Below are 19,181 nucleotides of genomic sequence, written 5' to 3'. Positions count from 1 at the left end.
CAGGACAATGATGAGAATGCCGTGAATGCCGAGAGTGCCGAGAATGCCAACAATGACAGGAAAACTGCAAACAAATTTTGCATGCAGAGCGCAACAATCGAGGCTGTGGGTGGGAGCGAGTCGGTGCATCTGAGCGAGAGCGAGAGCGAGACAGCTGCTGCCGAAAGGGAATCAAATCGCTCAAAGGACTTCCACTTGAATGTTTTCCAAGACCATTGCAAACAACAAAACAACACACGCACACAAATCGAGAAGAAGAAGACGAAGCAGCAGCAGCAGCAGAGCTCGAGGAATATGGCAGCTCCTTAAGTCCTTGGCATAGCTTTGCAATCCCTATTCGATTCTCCACGTTTGGGATGAGCCGCCACACTTGATCGACTTCTGACTTCTTCTATGCCAGCAGCAGGAGCAGGAGCAGGAGCAGCAGCAGGAGCAGGAGTAGCGGCAGCAGTATTGAGTGCAATTTAGCGAACTCCACAATAGTATATTTATATCCAGGGTATACACAATGCATACCCTGTACACACACACACGCACACACACACACGCACACATATGCAATGCAATGCACCTTTCAGCTCTGATTGTTGTTTGAATAGCTCCTCAGACAGTTTTGAGTTTTGTATTTTGCGCTGCTTCTGCTGCGCTTCTCCCTCCGATATTTGATACAAATCGAAAGCGACGAGCTGGAAACGTCGAGGATCAGAGCATTCAAGGATGCGGCCGTTCTCTTTTCTTTTTTTTTTTATTTATTATTTTCATTTGTATTTTCGAATTGCAAATTGGCGGAAATTCGGGAACTGCCAAAATGTGAAAATCACTTTGAAGCCAAGAAATCAATTGCCCAGATCAAAGTTGGGCAAAGCAAATAAAAGATGAAGAAGAAAAAAAAAACAAAACAAAATCTATTTGATTGGATGGAAAGCAAAGGAAATGTGAGGGAATTATAAAACAGATAAGAAATGCGTATATTTAATTATTTATTATGTTCATTATTGCATATTTATTTATATATAATTAATTAATATATAAATATAGTAAAAAGTGTTAAGAAATAGAAATAGAAAGAGATGTGATTTTTTTAAATTAATTGTTTAACAATATTAAATTGTTAATAATTTAAATATTAATGTATGAAATAGGTATATTTAATTATTTTTATTGCATATGGGGAATTCATTTATATATAAATTATATTACATATAAATTATAATCTCTGTTTTACTGGGGAATATTAAAAAATCAACTAAGCTAATTTCAACTGATATATTTAAATATTTTTTTATTTTTTAGATATAAGAATTTGTATAATATTTAAAATATCTAAAAATTAAGCACTGGCTACTGGTCCTTCGGCTTATTTTTAATTACAAATCACACAGCCGTGAGCTAAGAGAACTCCCACAGAACTCTCTATATACAGATAAGCCAATCCATTCTATTATTTTTCCAACTCTCTCTCTCTCTCTCTCTCTCTCTCTCTCTCTCTCTCTCATTCTACTTATCTTTCTGTTGACTTTCGCTTATATTATTCATTCACTTTTAATCTTTATCTTTAATATTGTTTCCTGTTTTTCATAATTACACTTAATATTCGTTTTTTATTATGAATATTATTTGTATTAATTCACTATTATCATAATTATATTATAAGTTTCCATCAACACTCTCTATCTTATATAGTTCTGTGCAATGCTCTGAAATGGGGAATTAATTAAATATAACTAATTCTGTTTAAAAATTGTTGAGCAGTGGGCAAAAGGCAAAGGCTTTAAAATATTTGCAACTGATAAATTCATTGTACTATTCCGCCTCTTTTTTGCTATGAACTCATTATAAACTGCTTAAAGAAGATATCATATTAGACTGGAAAAATAATTTGCAATACATTCATGAGAAGCCTATATATTCATAATTAATATTTATACTCATTTCATTTATATGGGACAATTTATTTTGAACATAATTTCGATATACAAAAGTGCTGTGTTTTATATATATCCCTTAAGAGTACAGGACATTCTAGTCCTTTTCTACTTAAGCCTAATCATATATACACTGGAAATTAATTTCTATGAAAGTAACAAAGGTACGAGGCATGATTTATGTATATTTAATTCTGCATATCTTATCTCTCTACATATATCTATTATATATCATATCTATCTATATACATCTATTATATATCATATCTATCTATCATATTTTATTCAAGAATCTAAAAATATCACCAAATGTGTATATAATAATTGATGCCCAAATATAGGTTTAATAACTAAATTTTTTATTTAATTATATTATATTTAATATAAACATAATTTAAATTTCAAGCTCTCTCTCTCTCTCTCTCTCTTTCTCTCTCTCTCTCTCTCTCTCAATGTATCCCAAATAATGCAAGAAAATTCGCTCGTTTTGTAACGCCCTCGACATTATAATGTTATGAATCAGTCGGAATCTTTATTATTATGATTCTCCGGGTCGTCATTTATTGGAAATGCCGCGTCTGAGGTGCGAGGTCTCTCCATGCCTGGTTTCCGCACACATTTGGCCAATCGCTGGCCAATTCTTTGGGCACGCAGCGCACGCACACGGAGCCGGAACTCATTCTCTATGGGCACATCCACATACCATATAGCACATAGATATACATATATATATATATATATATGGTTATATGTATTTATGGTATATGGTTGACTCACACTCGGGCCACAGGACGGAGGCACTCAATGGCTTTTGGGCCCGTCGCCGAATGTTGTTGTTTTTTGCACGTCCTGGGCCGCCCGCGACGAATCGCCGTTTCGTCGTGATTCGGAATGCGGCATCAAATTGGGAATCGGAACGGAAAGGGAAAGGGCAGAGGCAGAGGCAGGGGCAGGGGCAGGGGCAGAGGAATGGGACAACGCGAACGAAACTATTTTTTATGCCTGGTCGACTTCCTCTCGGCCAGTTCACCCCCTCCTGCATTCCATCAACTAGCGCTGCTGCTGCTGCTGCTGCTGCTGCTTCTTCTTCTTCTGCTTCTTTTTTTATGAGCAACTATAATTGTTTTGGCTAAGGACGTGAACGCGGCCGAGACGACGACAGTCAGTCTGCCAGAGCGGCCATCATTTGGGATTAGTGTGCGTGTGCGTGTGCGTGTGCTTCTGTGTGCGTATGTGTGTGTGTGTTGGTGTTGACCTTTTGCATCTGCCAGAGGTCGTAGCAGTGGCCAAGCACTACTAGCAGCAGGGCTCGGGGGTCGGGGGTCGGGGGTATGGGGTCGGGGCATCCGTATAGCCCAGGAAGCCGTGCTCGTTATGAAGTCACGCTCATTGCTGCTCATATATAAATTAAGATCCCTAAATGCTGACAAAGGGCACTAATTCAATGGCAATAAAACGGATATTAAACACACATCGAACTGGCTACCGACTCGGCCTCTGGCCAGCAGGGCATGGGCAGAAGCAGGGGCAGGGGGCGTGTCGGGGGACACCCCATGATCTCGAACGAACGATGATCATCGATGAGCATCATTACGATCATCGTCATGATGAAGCTGCGCTGCATTAATGAATCGAATGCATATGAAAAAAAAAAAAATAAAATTTCTTTTGGATTTTTTTTTTATTTTTTTTATTCTTTATGAAAGAAGAAAATGTTTTTGAAAGAAATCTTAGATAGAGCGAAAGTTCGTCGTCGTCGTCAGCCCTAATTCATTTTTCTAATTTCCACATTTCTCAGATAACAACGGTCCATTGGGGCAATGGGCTTATGTAGATGCAGAGCGAAGATTGGGAGCGAGGGAGCGAGGGAGCGAGAGAGGGAGAGAGGGGCTGCCAATTCATTTTGTGTTATAATTTATGTGCCGCTGTCAGCTGTAACAATTGCGCGACTGCAACTGGTCTTCAAATGTCGAGTCGAGTCGCTGCCGCTCGCACGCGGATGTCAAAGGTCAGTCACACGGCGGGTCAGTGGCTCAGGTGCCGCTGCCGCTGCCGCTGCCACTGCCACCGTGTCACATCATAAATTAACAATTACCAACCAATTATTGGTCACAACAATGCGACAGGAAGCCGCACAGCATTTCTCCCATTGTCTTCGCATTGAAGCAGTTGCAGCAGTTGCAGCAGTTGCAGCAGGAGTTGCTGCTGCGGCTGGAGTCGACGTTCGTTGCTCGCCGTTCGCCGTTGCCCAATCCATGCGGTTTCCCTAGCTCAATTCAATTGATATTAAATGACACTTGCCGCAGCTCCTGCACTGACCGGAGGCGAGGGAGGGCGCACTGAGAAAGAGATTCGCCGAGAGCCACTGAGTGCTCAAGGTGGTCCGAATCATCTCAGGTGCCATTGTGCAATCGAGTTCCTGTTTCCGATTGCAGCCCAATGCGATAAAAAAAAAAAGGAAGCTGAAATGCGTTTTGCAATCAAAGTGAGCTATAAATTATGTGGATTGGATATGATGGATAGATAACGGATATAGAGTAAATATGCCATAGATCATAGTCTAGATATAGATATTGTAGATAGACAATTGATATAGCTTAGATACATACATATGTCATAGATTATCTGACAATTAGATATTTATGGGGACTAGATAATAGATAGGGCATGAATAGAACGGTTTATATATAGACTGAATATGTATAGAGTGAACATCAAGCGAAAAGTAACTGCAAAGATGAGCCTTAAATATGCGGAGATCAATGGCATTGTAGTTAGATATTATAAATATATAATGGATATAGTTACTATACTATAGATAGATATACATATATATAGAATGGATATGTTATATGCATGCACAGAACATAAGCTAGATGCGCATAAATTAGATATAAACTAAAGATATCTTATATTATATATTTTATATTCATATTGTAAATATAGATCGTATATATAGAATATATATTAGATATGTAATTTATGAGAATTATACATGACAAATCTCTAAACTACATGCGAAAAGATCAGCGATATTTTATATTACATATGTATGTAGATAAATTGACTTATAGATCATAGATATCTGTTTACATATAGATCACAGATCTGTTATAAATAATCTAATCTAAGTTTAGATTAGATTCATTGCTGAAAATCTGAAATTCTTCTGTGTGTGGGTCAGTTAGATAGGAAATCTATATACATACAGACTATAGATATAGGTATATATGACATGAATATACTTTGATTATATATACATAATAGATATCATATTTGTTTACTTTTGCATCATAGATATAATAGATATATAATTTAGAGCATAGTAAAAATAGTTAATACTTATAACCATAGATCAAAGATCTGACACAGAACAAGAAAACTTCCTATATTCCTATATACACATAGATCGTAGATCCATAATATATAATCTACATATATAATCAAAGTTTCCTACATAATATAGAATATATAAATAAATATAGAATATATAATCTATGCACATATAGATATCATATCAATATAGATAGATCTTAAAGGTAGATCAAGGATATTTTATATATATCTGAATACACATAGATCCTAGACTTATAACAGATATATGTATAACCTAGACTATGGGCGTTGAAGTATATGTAGTACAAATAGTAGAAGCTTGTTCATCAACTTAATTAATTATAAATACAGTTAATATTTATAATTTATTGAGTCAATTAACAAGCTTTCATATGGGTTAAACTAAGGCCAATTCATATTGCAAATATATATAAAAAAAAAAATTGAATATGAACAATTCGATATTCACAACGGAGTCCGCGAATCCCTGACTCCGATTCTCAGGCAGCTGAACAGAAAAGTTGAAATATTCAATTGCTCGCAATTACGAGCGGAGCGGGGATTACAGGGTATGCGGTATACTTAATAAAGTGTCTGCTGCGTGCTCATGTCAACATTGTGTCGAGCAACTTTCCGGCGATTTCCAGTTGGCCGGAGGAGCAGCGGTTGCCATGCTCGGAAGGGGGCTCGCGGTGGGGTGCTCAAGAAAGTTCCATGTCGATGGCTGTTAGCCTTTTGTAATCCGCGTGCGCTGCTGATATTAACCAAATTATTTAACAAATCGTTGACATTGGACATCAAATTTTCCCCAAAATGTTAAAAACAAGGCAAATCAATCAAACGATTGGAAAAGCGTTCCCAGGCAACTAAACGAAACGAGGAGGAGGCAGACGATAGGCGACCACCCTGGGCGCACCCTGTGCCAGCCTAGCTAGAGCATGGCCTGGGGCTTGGAGCTTGCTGCTCGGAGCTTGGGGGTTGGGGCTTGGTGGTTGGGGCAAGGTAACAAGCTGTAACCGGTCCCTGGTACCTGCCAGTCTACAGCAGTTGCAGTTCGCGTCGCGCAGCCGGAGGGGGGGTGCATCGAGCTGGCGGGGAGCGGACTCTGTCGCTGCCGTTGTGGATGCCACGCTGTGCCGCTTATTAATGACACACAATTTTTGTATCATTTACGGGTCACAATAATGTGCGCTGCCGCGCTCTTCCGATCTGTTCTGCCCCCTGCCAGCACCCTCCCCCATCCCATGCGCAGGGGCATTTGGGTATATTGCGGCGTTGCACAGAAGCGCATTCTTAAGCTCTGCCACGACTGCCGCTGCCTCTGCTGCCTCTGCTGCTGCTGCCTCTGCTGCTGCTGCTGGACAGTGGCCAGCTTCGATAATTTATTATGCGAGAAATCTTATTCACGTGACTTATTTGCTTCTGAATGCCAGCGCGATACACAGCGATCGCCGAGCCACACAGGAATCAGAACACAACATGCAGTCACCGTTGCTACTCCCCGCCTCTTGGCCGCCCCTCCCGTCTCCTCCCACTGCTGCTTCAGGCAAAGACGCTGCGACACTTTCAGCATTTAGGCTGAAGCTCGACCAGTTGGCCAGTTGAACTGTTGACCAGTTGGACACACTTGGTGCGATGACTCATGCACAGACAAAGACAGCGCGAGCGAGAGAGAGCGAGAGCGAAAGCGAGAGAGAGAGAGGGGGAGTAGCATCTGGCGGTGCCTTGATGTGGGTCCCAACAAAACAGAAAACACACCTAGCGAATGCGACCATCTCAGCAGGTCTGACAATTCATTTGAGTTTTGAAATGCCCCAGCCGGAGCATTATGAATATTGAAAGCCATACGAGCTTCGGGTCGGATTCAGCTCACAAAAATGCTCAAGGATTAGATCATTTAGAAATCAATTAACTTAATTAATATGAACTGAATTATCAATATTATTTTTAGCAATAATCTTCAAATAAATAGTAAATAAAGATAAACCCAATTGGAAATACTTCAAACACCTTCAGTATAAGCTATAATCAAGTCAATTACCGATTCAATATATGTAATTAAAACATGAATTGCCTATAAAATATTACAAATAAATAAAAACAATTCATAAAATATGTAATTATTTTTTTAATTATTAATATATTATTATTTTAGGAAAAATAATCACAAGTAATATTATAAATTAGAAAAATGTTGTCAGCAGTCGTGGAGCTTTTAGTTCCAAAACTGTAGTATATATATGTACATAGTTTTAGCTGATTTGCCACGCCCTCAATAGGCACACATATACAGTCATATATTATGGATTTCGGGCTATTAACCCTAGTATAGGTTCCAAATTTCAGTTCTCTAGAAATTCAAATCTCAGCACTTGCTGAGATACCGGAAAATGAATTTTTCGCTTTGCCACGCCCCTAATAGGCGGATCAGAAAAGGCTTAATACTTTATAAGACGAGAGTATATGCTCCAAGTTTCAAGTCTCCAGTTGAAATCATTTGCATTCGGATTCAAGCGAGTATATTGGTTTTGTGCAATGTCCGTACAAAGCCAATATACTCGTTTTAATATCGTGAATGAGTATAATAAAGTTTATAATATTAAATTTGTCAAATTAAACATTTAGTGATAACTGTACTTTATGTTTATTTTAAATATATGTTAAATATTTTCTTTTAATTTATATTATATTAATTTATTATTTATTATTTAATTTATATTAAGATTATTATTAAACGAATATTATAATTTTTGCATAATTATTAAATTCATATTAAATGAAGTATTTAGAGACACGCAATCTTAGGGTATATTGCTGTTCGTTCAGATCCGTTGGCGGATTTAACATTTTAGTTAAGGCTTTTGCTTTCCTTTGCTTTGCTTTGCTTGAATTTATTTTCATTTGGGCCGCGTGCGATTTTTATGCTCATTTTTGTCGAAGACATTTAATGATCGCATATAATTTGAGAATGCGATGGCGATGGGGCAAAGCCAAAGGCAGAGGCAATGTGCGTCCGTGTCCCTTGATACCCTGCCAGCTGGTCGCCCCTGCGGCCCAGCTTGCCCGGCCTCTGCCCCCATTTCGCGTCATCGTTCGTGTCGTTGCTGCAGTTGCTCATAATTTTATGGGAGCTGCTTGGGAGCCCCTTCAAAAAACGCTGGCAAAATTTATGCACATTCCTGCCGCCTGCCTCCGTTGCCCGCCAACAACAGCAACAACAGCAGCAACAACAGTAACAGCAACAACAATGACAATTTGCATACCAAAAGGTGCAAGGACGGCAACAGGCAGCATACTAAAAGGAGGCCGCTCGCGCTGTTGGAGCTCTTAACAAATTTGTTCAGCCAACACGCCCAAAACTCGAGCTGGCCAACAGAGAAAGGTAAGCTGAGAGAGTGCGAGCGAGGGAGTGAGGGAGGAACAGAGCGAGAGAGAGAGAGAGAGAGAGAGAGAGAGAGAGAGAGAGAGAGATCCCCAACCATGATCCCTGTCGACGACGACGCAGCCTCCATCTAATTACGGACGCGTGCAAGGGTCGAGGTTTTGTTGCTTCAGCTCGGCTCGGTTCGGTTTGGTTCAGCTCGCTTTTGGGCTGTCTGTCGTGCTGCTTCGATCTGTTTCGTTACGCTTCTGGTTTTTGGTTTCTTTTCACTCCACTGCGGTGACAACATGAAAGGCCCAACATCTGAAAGCCAATGCCGCAAAACAGACAACATTCAACAATAGCAACAACAGCAACAACAACAACAACAACTACTGCAACAACAAGAGCCAAAGGCACAGCGGGTCAATCAGGGAGCGCAGGTTACATGCCGCTAGGTGTGGCTGACAGTGGCAGCCCCAGTCCAAGTCGCAGATGCCCAGACTCCAGATCCAAATCCGTCTGCTTAGCGTCGACGATTGTTGGCCCAAAGAGGTGCAGCAATTGGTGGGAAATGAGGAAACTGGATTGCATGAAATTCACCAACTAGAGAGAAGTCAAACGCTCTGCAAGATCAGTTCAAGCTCAGATGTGGATATACCAGAAGCAATTCCAGAAGATCTATTCTGATACTCATTCATGAAGCTAAAATGAGTATATTAGGTTGGTGCAATGTCCGTTTCAAATCCTTTCGCCTCTATCAAAGCTGGAGAATTTATATTTCGAACATATATTCGTCTGATCAAGTGTTCAGATTTCCCCCTCTGCCCACTACGGGCGTGGCAAATTCGTGATTTGCTGATACGATTCTATAAAGATCGATCAACAATTATTTCCATATATAAATATATCCATGCCCACTGTGACAGAGTTTGCCCATCAATGAGTATTTTGCAGTCGGCAACTCCCGGCTGGAATGTTCTTATTCGCTTCAATGTAAATATTTATAATAATAACAACTGTGTTTCTTAAGTGAAAGGAAGAGTAAGATAGAGAGAGAGAGAGAGAGAGAGAGAGAGAAAAAGGGAGAGAGAGAGAGAGAAGTAGTAAATAGAGACATTTTAATAGATAAATTTAGCTCAAAGATTTATAAATTTACCTACAATACATACATACACATACACATATACTTTCATATGCATATTCAAGTATATAAACATATATTTCCAAATGTATGTAAGACGATGATATGCCCACTTATATGACAGACCAATGTAAATACACTGCGAAATATTAGAATTTCCTCTAATGTTTTATATTTTCTTATATGATTTGGTCTAGACTTTAAAACTTCTTTTCTATTTCTATTTTCTTTCATTTTTCTTAAAATAAAGTAAAATTGAAATCTGTATTATTTCAGCTTATACTGTAGTTTTTAATATCTTGAAGTAAGCTTACTTTCCACTTGTGAATATCTCACTCATTTTGGCAACCAGTGTAAAAATATTATGAGAAGATATATATTCTATTTATCTATGTAGGAATAATCCAAGATTGCAGCTTATTTTGATTTGCTCCAAAACCCGCTACAAAATTTGACAAACATAGGAAAACAATTCTTCATTTTCTTGGAAATTACAAATTCTAGTGAAAATAATTCATTAGCTGTTAAGGGTACGGCAAATGGACAATATGGAATACGGCAGCCCTTTACATTGATCTCTAATTGAATTCCCATGAACTGGATATCTAGACAACATCATAGGACGCCTCTCTCTTAATCCTATCTACAACAGTTTCTTTCGCCAAAAACGTAAAGAAGTCTCCCGCATTCCACACTCACAGTTCACTAAATACTCGAGTCTTCAATTAACTCTCTGCTAATGTGCTTAAACTAATTGTTTTACTTGCAGTTTCTTGAGTCAATACACTCAATTTAACTTAGTTTAATATTATTATTCCAAAAGTGAGTCGGATATCTCGGTTATATGTAACACGAAGATAGCCATCATAATCAGATATCGATGCATTGCGCAATGAGATGACTCCCATTCGATGGCTATCTCTCACTCGGAGTCTGATCTTTGCACTCCGAGGTGTGCAGAACAGATTGCTATCGTATTAGCTGGGAAATTCGATATGTGGTGCGTCTGTGGCGCCCGAAAGCGCGCTACGAAATTTGGCAAACGGGGCAGCTGGCCTTGCCTGGCCTGGCCTGGCCTGACCTGGCCTGACCTGGCTTGGCTTCAATTGAGGCATTTTGAACAATTGAGCAAATCGACAGCAAATCAGCTACGAAATATGAAACATGCATACATATATATATATATAATTGTATATGTGTGTGTGTGTGCCTATGCAATCAAAGGGCCCAGGCACAATTCATCTCAATATGCCAATGTTGCTTTCAACGGGCGCATTGTTTGGACATCAAACCCAGAGCCGGGTGCTCTAAGTAGCCTGAGAGAGCAACACCAGCAGCCAAGATGGAAAACACAAATCAGAATGAGGTAGACTGGCAGTCGCCATAGCCAGCGACTGAGGACCAGACCGGGTCCGAAACACAGACACAGGCAGAAGCAGAGAGGGAGACAGAGAGAGAGAGAGAGAGAGAGAGAGAGAGAGAGAGAGAGAGAGAGAGAAGCAGAGACAGAGAACAAGACCAAGACCGAGACCGAGACCCAATTTCAATTCCAAGTTGTTGCAGCTAAAAAGAAGGATTATCCCGGCAATGATCAATATTGAAAGAATGAAGACATATCAATATGGGCACGTTGTCTATGCATGTGCATTCAGTAGGCCAATTCACACACAGACACACACGCACACACACCCAGACACCAGCGTTGGCGTTGGCGGCGTCAGCTCAGACTTGAAAACAACTTGTGGACGAAGCCGGGGCTCAAGAAATTGAAAGGTTAAGCAAAACAAAGCCAGGAACGAGGGATTGAGAAAGAAAAAGAAAGAAAAAAAAAATATATATATATATAATATATATATATAAAATAAAGCGTAGTAGGGAAAAGGGAAAGGGATTTGGATTGAAAACGGGAATGGGAATGGGAATGGTATTGAAGACAGGCCCTGGGCATAGGGTAACACAGGCTCTCTCTCTGCGCCAAGTCGAGCATGAAAGAAAGTAAAAATCAATTTGAACTCGAGCAACAACAATTACTTTATCATATGTGCGTGGGCCGGAGATATTTGGATTCGGATATTTGGTTGTCTTCAATCCGCACGTAAACAGTGTCAATCAAAAAGGTTGCACAACAGCAACAGCAACAGCAACAACAACAACAACAGCTGTACCTCAAGAAACCGTTGCACCGTCTCCAGCTCCAACTCCAACCACAATTCCGACTCCAACTCCTACTCCCACTCCAGTTCCATTGCCAACTGCAGCGCTGCATTCTTGGAACCGGTGTGTCTCTCCGCTGGTTCTCTTCCATCCCAGCCGTGGCCATTGTTGGCAACTCGTTTGGGAAATCTCGCAACTTTTTTCCTCTTTATTTATATTTGTTCCCAATGAGGGCTTAACGTTTACAGTACGCCTCGTCAGTTCGCTGCCATTGTTGATCTTGTCAATGTTTTGTCAGCAATCACCCAATATGCCCGGCCAGACATCAAACCCGTAGCTATAGCATACATCAAGACGCCGCGCATTGTTGTTGATTGCATGCGAGGCACACACCTGTCCAGAGATTGGCCATAGCCAGACTTAGTTCAGCGATATGGCAACTCCCAGTGGTAAACTGTAAATCATCCTATATTTATATACATGTATATAAGATCATCTCAGTATAATAATTGTTTTCAAATATTGTGCTATGTTTATATCCATTGAAAAGGGGAATCAGAACTTATAGGAGCTAGAGTAAAAATAGTTTTGTATGAAAATCGATGACATAGGAATGGTTATATATAATAATTCTTTTGTTTTTTTTTTTTGTGTTATCGATTAAAATCCCTATACAAAGTCAATTTAAATGGTTTAGCTAGAACATCTTCAAGGCTAGAGGGTTCAAATTTTGCTTCACAATCATGATCTACGTGTTTTTTCTGTCTATAATTCTATCCACTTTCCTTCCTTGACATATATGTATATAATGCCATTAGAATATTCTGCAAGTTTCATTACGAAAGATCATCTACCAAAAAAAGTTATACAACAAGTAGGTTTCCATAGTGCTGAGCCTGTGTGTGAGTGTGTGTGTTTCTTGTGTACGCAGAAAGAAGCGTAGAATGATGGGAATATTGGTTCTTCGAAGGGGTTCAGAGTCTCTCATAGTCCAGCAGTTTCGACTAAAGCAGTCTTACTTTTGGTTCAATTTAAAATATTTACTAAATTATTTACTTAATTTATTATTATATATTTCATTTAAAACTATACTTAACAAATGAAAAAGTAAGTACGTAGTATTTTTATAAGATATATCATATTTCAAAAATATTATTATTCATTTCCCATTTTCTCTCAGGCAACATTGTTGTAATTTATGTAAATTTGCTAGTTCGTAATGCATCTAACCAACAGTTGTTTATTGTTATAAGTTGTTATTTTAAATCCATTGTTCAGTCAATTGCTATGCCAAGCTTGGTTCTGGCCATGTGCAGCTAGCCCTCTTCAAGCAAAAGGCAGAGCATTGTAAATGTAACAATTCGAGAGACAATGCGCTTACAGATTAATATGCCAGCATAATCATTAATATAGAGAGCAGGAGTGACACACAAACATTGATTATGTAAAATATATACACACACACACATATATACATATGAGTATAGAATATATATGTATATATGTTGCATTTGCAACATCTAGATTAGTATCTGCCTCAATCGACAGATGCCATTTATTAATTATCATTGGGACTGGCTGGCTCAGCCGTAAGCCAAGTACTTTTGATTCGCCTTTGGCAATGGTTGGCCAAGGGCAAACAATGTGCATAATATGTAATGAGGCATGCAACACTTATAACAATCAGCCGCCAGCATTTGCACTGTTGTGGCTGCCACGCCCACGCTGGCTGGGCAGTAGGGCACAGACGTGAGTGCAGTGCATTTAATTAATGCAATTAAACGGAAGGCAAACCAAACAAATCTCCAAGGGACCATAGTGCGCTGCCGTAAACTTTTGCAGCCACAACAACAACAACAACAACAACAACAACAACAACAGCTGCAACAGCAACAACAAAGTGTGGCACACGGTGGCAATGGCTGCGCAGCTGGCGTTGGCGTTGGGCCTCGCCTCCAATGCCACCAATGAGCCTCACCCTCTTTAATCACCGCCATAAGATTGTCCATAAAAACGCGCCCAACAAAAATGAAAGAAACAGCAACAACAACAATAGCAGCAGCAGCAGCAGCAGCAGCAACCGTTGCAGGTTCCCAATCGCACAGACAATAAACGAACCAAGACGCTGGCTGCTCCAAGAGCCAAGAGCCAAGAGCCGTTCGCTGGTCAGCTCCTCGCGCACGAATCGGTAGCCTAATCCCCTGTTGTACGACTAATAACATTGTTACGATTAATGCTTCTTTTTTTGTTGTTGTTGTTGCTGTTGTTGTTGCTCCTGCTGCTGCTGCTTCTGCTTCTGCTGCTGTTGCGGTTGTATATACATATATTTTTTTGTCGATTTTTCTGGCTGCCTTTTATTTATTTATGCTCTCGCATGCTGCCTTCTGCCATAGCTTTTCTTATAAGAATGGTCAGGCATTGGCTAGCCTAACCCCCCCCTCCCCTCGCTGCCTCCTGCCCAGAGAATTCAGCTACCGTGGCTGCCTCAAAATCAAGTTTCGTTAAGTGAACTCAAAGATGCTCTCGGCGAGACTTTGCGACGCAGTTGCATCTCTCTCTCTCTCTCTCTCTCTCTCTCTCTCGCTCACACACACACACTCTGTATCTGTGTGTGTGTATTTTTTTTTATATCTTGAAAAGAATTCGTTTGATATTAGCGCGCTGTATCGCGCTTGTGCTGCTTCATATATCAAAAATTATTATGACGATTTTATGCGTTCGAAATGTCGTCTCATTATTAAACAAAAAGCCAAAAGCAAAGCAAAATACAGAAAGAAGTTAAAGAAAGATATGTATATATAATCATATATGTATATGTATGTATGTATGTATGTATGTATATGCCTGCACATAAAACTGAAGTTTTGTAGTCTTTTGGTTTTTTGGTAGATCTTTTGTATTATTGATTTTTGTTTGCGCTGCCGCAGTCAGGCCGCAGTCAGGCCGCAGTCGCTGCATAGCTCATGGTGAACAAAAATTAATTATGAGGCGTCGTTACGGGCTGGGGTAATATATGCATGGCCCGGTCCAGCCCAGACAAGCAAGCCAATTTGTAGGCCCATTGCCAAAAAAAAAAAAAAAAAAAAAAAATCAGGGTATAAAAAAAGAAAAAGAAAGAAAAAAACAACAAAATATGACAGATGAAAGCAGCTGCTGCTGAGGCGATCTCAACAGAGCCAAACAGCAAGTGTTGTGGCCAGTGTTGGGGCTAAGAAAGCGTCGAGTTTTGGGGCTTTGGGTTAGTTTTGTGTATTATTCCTATTATTGATATTATTTTGATATTCTCTTCGTCTTTTCATCGCGTTTTATTGGCATCTCTATGCGAGCTGACCACGATAGCTTAACAAAGACTATCAGAGCTCGGCCGGGGAACTACTACCTGATGGCATTGCCGATGCCGATGCCGATGCCGATGCCGTTGGTCCGTTTGTTTGCGACGTTCCCATTCTTGTTGACGTCATAAAAATTTCCTTTGCCAGCCACCGGAAATACCACACAATGGACACACATCAAGATACAAAACAGAGAGCGAGGGAGAGACAAAGAGAGAGAGAGAGAGAGAGAGGGAGAGAGAGAGAGAGGGAGAGACGTGCTATTTACAATTGCCTGCAGCTCGCAACACGCGGCGTATGCGCAATTCGCTGTTGACTTTTATTTGATTGCTTTGAAGTCTTAATGTGGCTGCCAGATTTATCAGCCATTTGTCTGTTCAAACTTATACATAACTTTTCCAGCAGCCATTTCCCATAACGTTTTATGCTAGCACCGACTGAGATTTCTAGCTGCGCCCGTCGAAGATCGATATCTGCTGCAGCTAATGCGATTACAGTCAGTTCATATTATTGAACTCTCACAGTTTCGATTTTATTTTATTTTATGCTCGCCTATGGAGTGAGCAGAGCATATTGGTTTTCGGCTGTCTCTGCCAGCCAGAGAGTGGAGCATATGGAGCAAATACTCGTTGCCACGCCCCTAGCAGTCGCTGCGTAAAGATGTCAAATGAGGGTCCCCCAGTATTTCATATATATTCCACATTCGAATCTCTGGGTTGAATAGCGTTTATAAGGACAGATGGAGACATAAATATTGAAGAAAACCAATATACTCATTTCACATTGTGAATGAGTATAGTAGCTATATCTGGCACAGTTTTTCAGCTAGGATCAATGGGTGTAGAGCCTTAGCTTAGCCTTGAGGTGTTTGAACATTAGATATATATACATTTAGTAAGCTCAAATTAGGGGCGTAGGCGTGGCTCTGTATATGCATATATTCAACACCTACAACGACTGTTGGATCTGTGAAATCTACTGGATCACCTGCCGTAAGCCGTCCCTCAAATCAAGCTGCCCCTGGGGCATGCCAAGGCGATGGATAATAATTATATTAATTATATTAATTAATGCTGGATGCAGCAGCTTCATGGATCGTGAGCGAGTATTATCCGACTGCAATGCCTTGACTTTCCAATGTAAATGCGAAAATATTTGCTCATCGATTGACAGACTAATCGATTAATAAGAAGTAGAGTAAAAACTGAACAAATCTCTACTCGACTTCTAAGAATTCACCAAGTGCCTGAAATGAAAGATTTCGCGCTCGTTTGAAATTCACATGCATTAAATATGCTTTGAAGAGAGTTTTCAAATATCCGGAAAATTAATTAAAAATAAATATTTTCATTAGGGCGAAATTCCACTCAAGGCAAAGCTTCACAAAAAAAAATATTATCAAGAAAGATAAGAAGAAGAAGAAGAGCTTAAGAGATATCATAATTATGTCATCCACATATGCAAAGTGCTAAGGCAGGGTCCATCCATCCTGACATTGGAATATTTCTTTCTCTCTCTCTCTCTCTCTCTCTCTCTCTCTCTCTCTCTCTCTCTCTCTCTTTTTTTCTCTCCATCCCTTAAGAAAACTTAGTCACAACTAAATCTTAAAAACACAAATCACTCTAAAGCAAAAGATGAGATGAAGACAATTAGTTTTACTTCGCTTCCATTTGATCATTTGAATTTTTGTTTGCCATTTGAAAGTATCTCCGATTGATTTGTATATTTATAGAACTTATTAAGAAAATACAATATACAATAATGAATATGATTATATAATATTCCCAATAGATTTATTCGAAATATTCCAAGAACAAATAAAATCAGCTTGGCAAATTGTTGTTAATTTGCCCTGGTTCAAGCTATATAGCCATCACACACACACACACACACACCCACTGCTTATTTAATGCATGTATTGTAGAAGAGATGATGGGAAGCTGGCATCATAAATAATAACATATAAGTAATAAGTAATAGCTGGCAAGCCACCTGATGGAAAATGCAAAGGTAAAATACAATTTCATGGAAAAATCAGTAGCAGCAAAAGCAAAAGACCAACAGCTCGAAAAAAGAAACACACACACACGCATGCACGAGAAAACTGCGACAAGAACTGTAAGAGTCATATGGGAGTGTGTGTGTGTGTGCGAGTACGAGTGTGTGAGTGTGTGAGCTGGTGTGCTTAAAACCGGAAAAATGGAAATTGATAAGCAAGCGAAGCAAACAGAGTATGGGCAAGCAGCAGGGGGAGGCTCTATGCGGAGAAAACACAGCGTAAGAGAGAGAGGGGGAGAAGCCGAGAGTGAGAAATTGAGGGAGAAAGAGAGGGAGAGGGAGAGTGAGAGAAAAAAGTAAAAGTACTCGACTAACAGATATCCTATATTTTTGTATACACCAGCTGCACATCATATGCAGCTGGCTAGAGAATGATGAGCGATGAGTACAAGAGAGAGGATAGAGAGGGAGGATGTGATCCTATCAAAGCTCGGATGAGCTTTACCGTTTCTTAACATTTGTATAGACTAGACATACTTTAGCTGATGATATATGAATGATTTTAACATGATTCTTTAGATAGTATAAAATTTGATAAGTTGAGATAAGAGAGAGAGAGATAGAGAGATAGAGAGACAGAGAGAGAGAGAGAGAGAGAGATAGGGAGAGATAAATAGAGATATGCCCTTTATATCCACAGAATCAGCGAAAAGGCCCTGATAAGGATATAAAGAAATAGAGACAAAAGGATAAAGAGAGAGGGAGAGAGAGAGAAAGCGATAATGGGGCAGAAAAATAGAGAAAGATGCAGAAAAACAGAGACAAAGAGAGAGATAGAGAGAAAAAAAAGGATTGCTAAAAGGAAAGCAAGTAGTCTGATGAATAGAGTATGAAAATTGGGAAATGCATTGGGAGAGAAAGAGAAAAAGAGAGACAAAGCCGCAGAACAGAAAATATTTACAAAGAGAGTAAAACAGAAGTAATTCGAGGGTATTGCAGTTGCGGATATTACCAACATAATTTTATATTTCACTTATTTGGTTTTCTCTGCGTGTATGTGTGTGTGTTTGTTTTTTCGTTTCTCTGGTTTAAGGAGGTAAAAGTATTTTCACCTTTTACGCTGAAATGCATTCAATTAAAAACTCACAAGGGCATCACGTTGTCTGTGTCGGTGGTTGTTGTAGCTGCTCCTGTAGTTGTCGTTGTTGTTGTTGCTGTTGTTGCTGTTGTTGTTGTTGCTGTTATTGCTGTTCGTGTCGGTGGCTGTCTTTGGCAAAAAGGGGTCCTCTCGCACCGAGTTACTCGCAAGACCAAGACCACGAGAGGGAGCAAGCTCAAACCTAAACATAAACCAAAACCCATTCGCATTCCCATTACTCGGGCCAACTACTTCTCCGAGTTAATTGCGCATGATTGCACACACACACACACACATACTGATTGTGTGCGTGTGTGCCTATCGTTAGACTCTATCTGCGGCTCTATGGTAACCCGATGTGCAAATAGCCTGCAGCGAGCACTGCAAAAAAATAAAAGGAGCAACAAACGCTGCAGGCTGCGATCGATAAGAGCGTGTATCTAGCTCTCTCACTCACACGCACTCACCCTCTCGCTCTCTCTCGCTCACACTCTCACTCTCTCTTGTTCTTTCTTTGTGCGTCTGCAATTATTTGGCAATTACTTGGAGAGGCTTCCTTTGTGGCTGCTCACTTTGCTTGCAGCCCGCCCAATCGATCCGCATTCAATCGATCATTGCGCTGCCTTCGCACTCAACTCAGCCCTCACACGCTCTGCAGCTACTTTACCTACATATATATACATATACATATATATATATTGAGTCCTTCCAGCAATGCTTGCCTTTGGGCGTTGACGTCTCAGTTGCAACCATTTTAAGAGCTCGCATTGTTGATCTATTCCGTCCATTTCGT

The sequence above is a fragment of the Drosophila mojavensis genome, unplaced genomic scaffold (assembly GCF_018153725.1).
Source record: "Drosophila mojavensis isolate 15081-1352.22 unplaced genomic scaffold, ASM1815372v1 contig_136, whole genome shotgun sequence".
NCBI lineage: Eukaryota > Metazoa > Arthropoda > Insecta > Diptera > Drosophilidae > Drosophila > Drosophila mojavensis.
The sequence above is the reverse complement of the archived record's forward strand: the minus strand, read 5'-3'. Positions refer to the sequence as shown.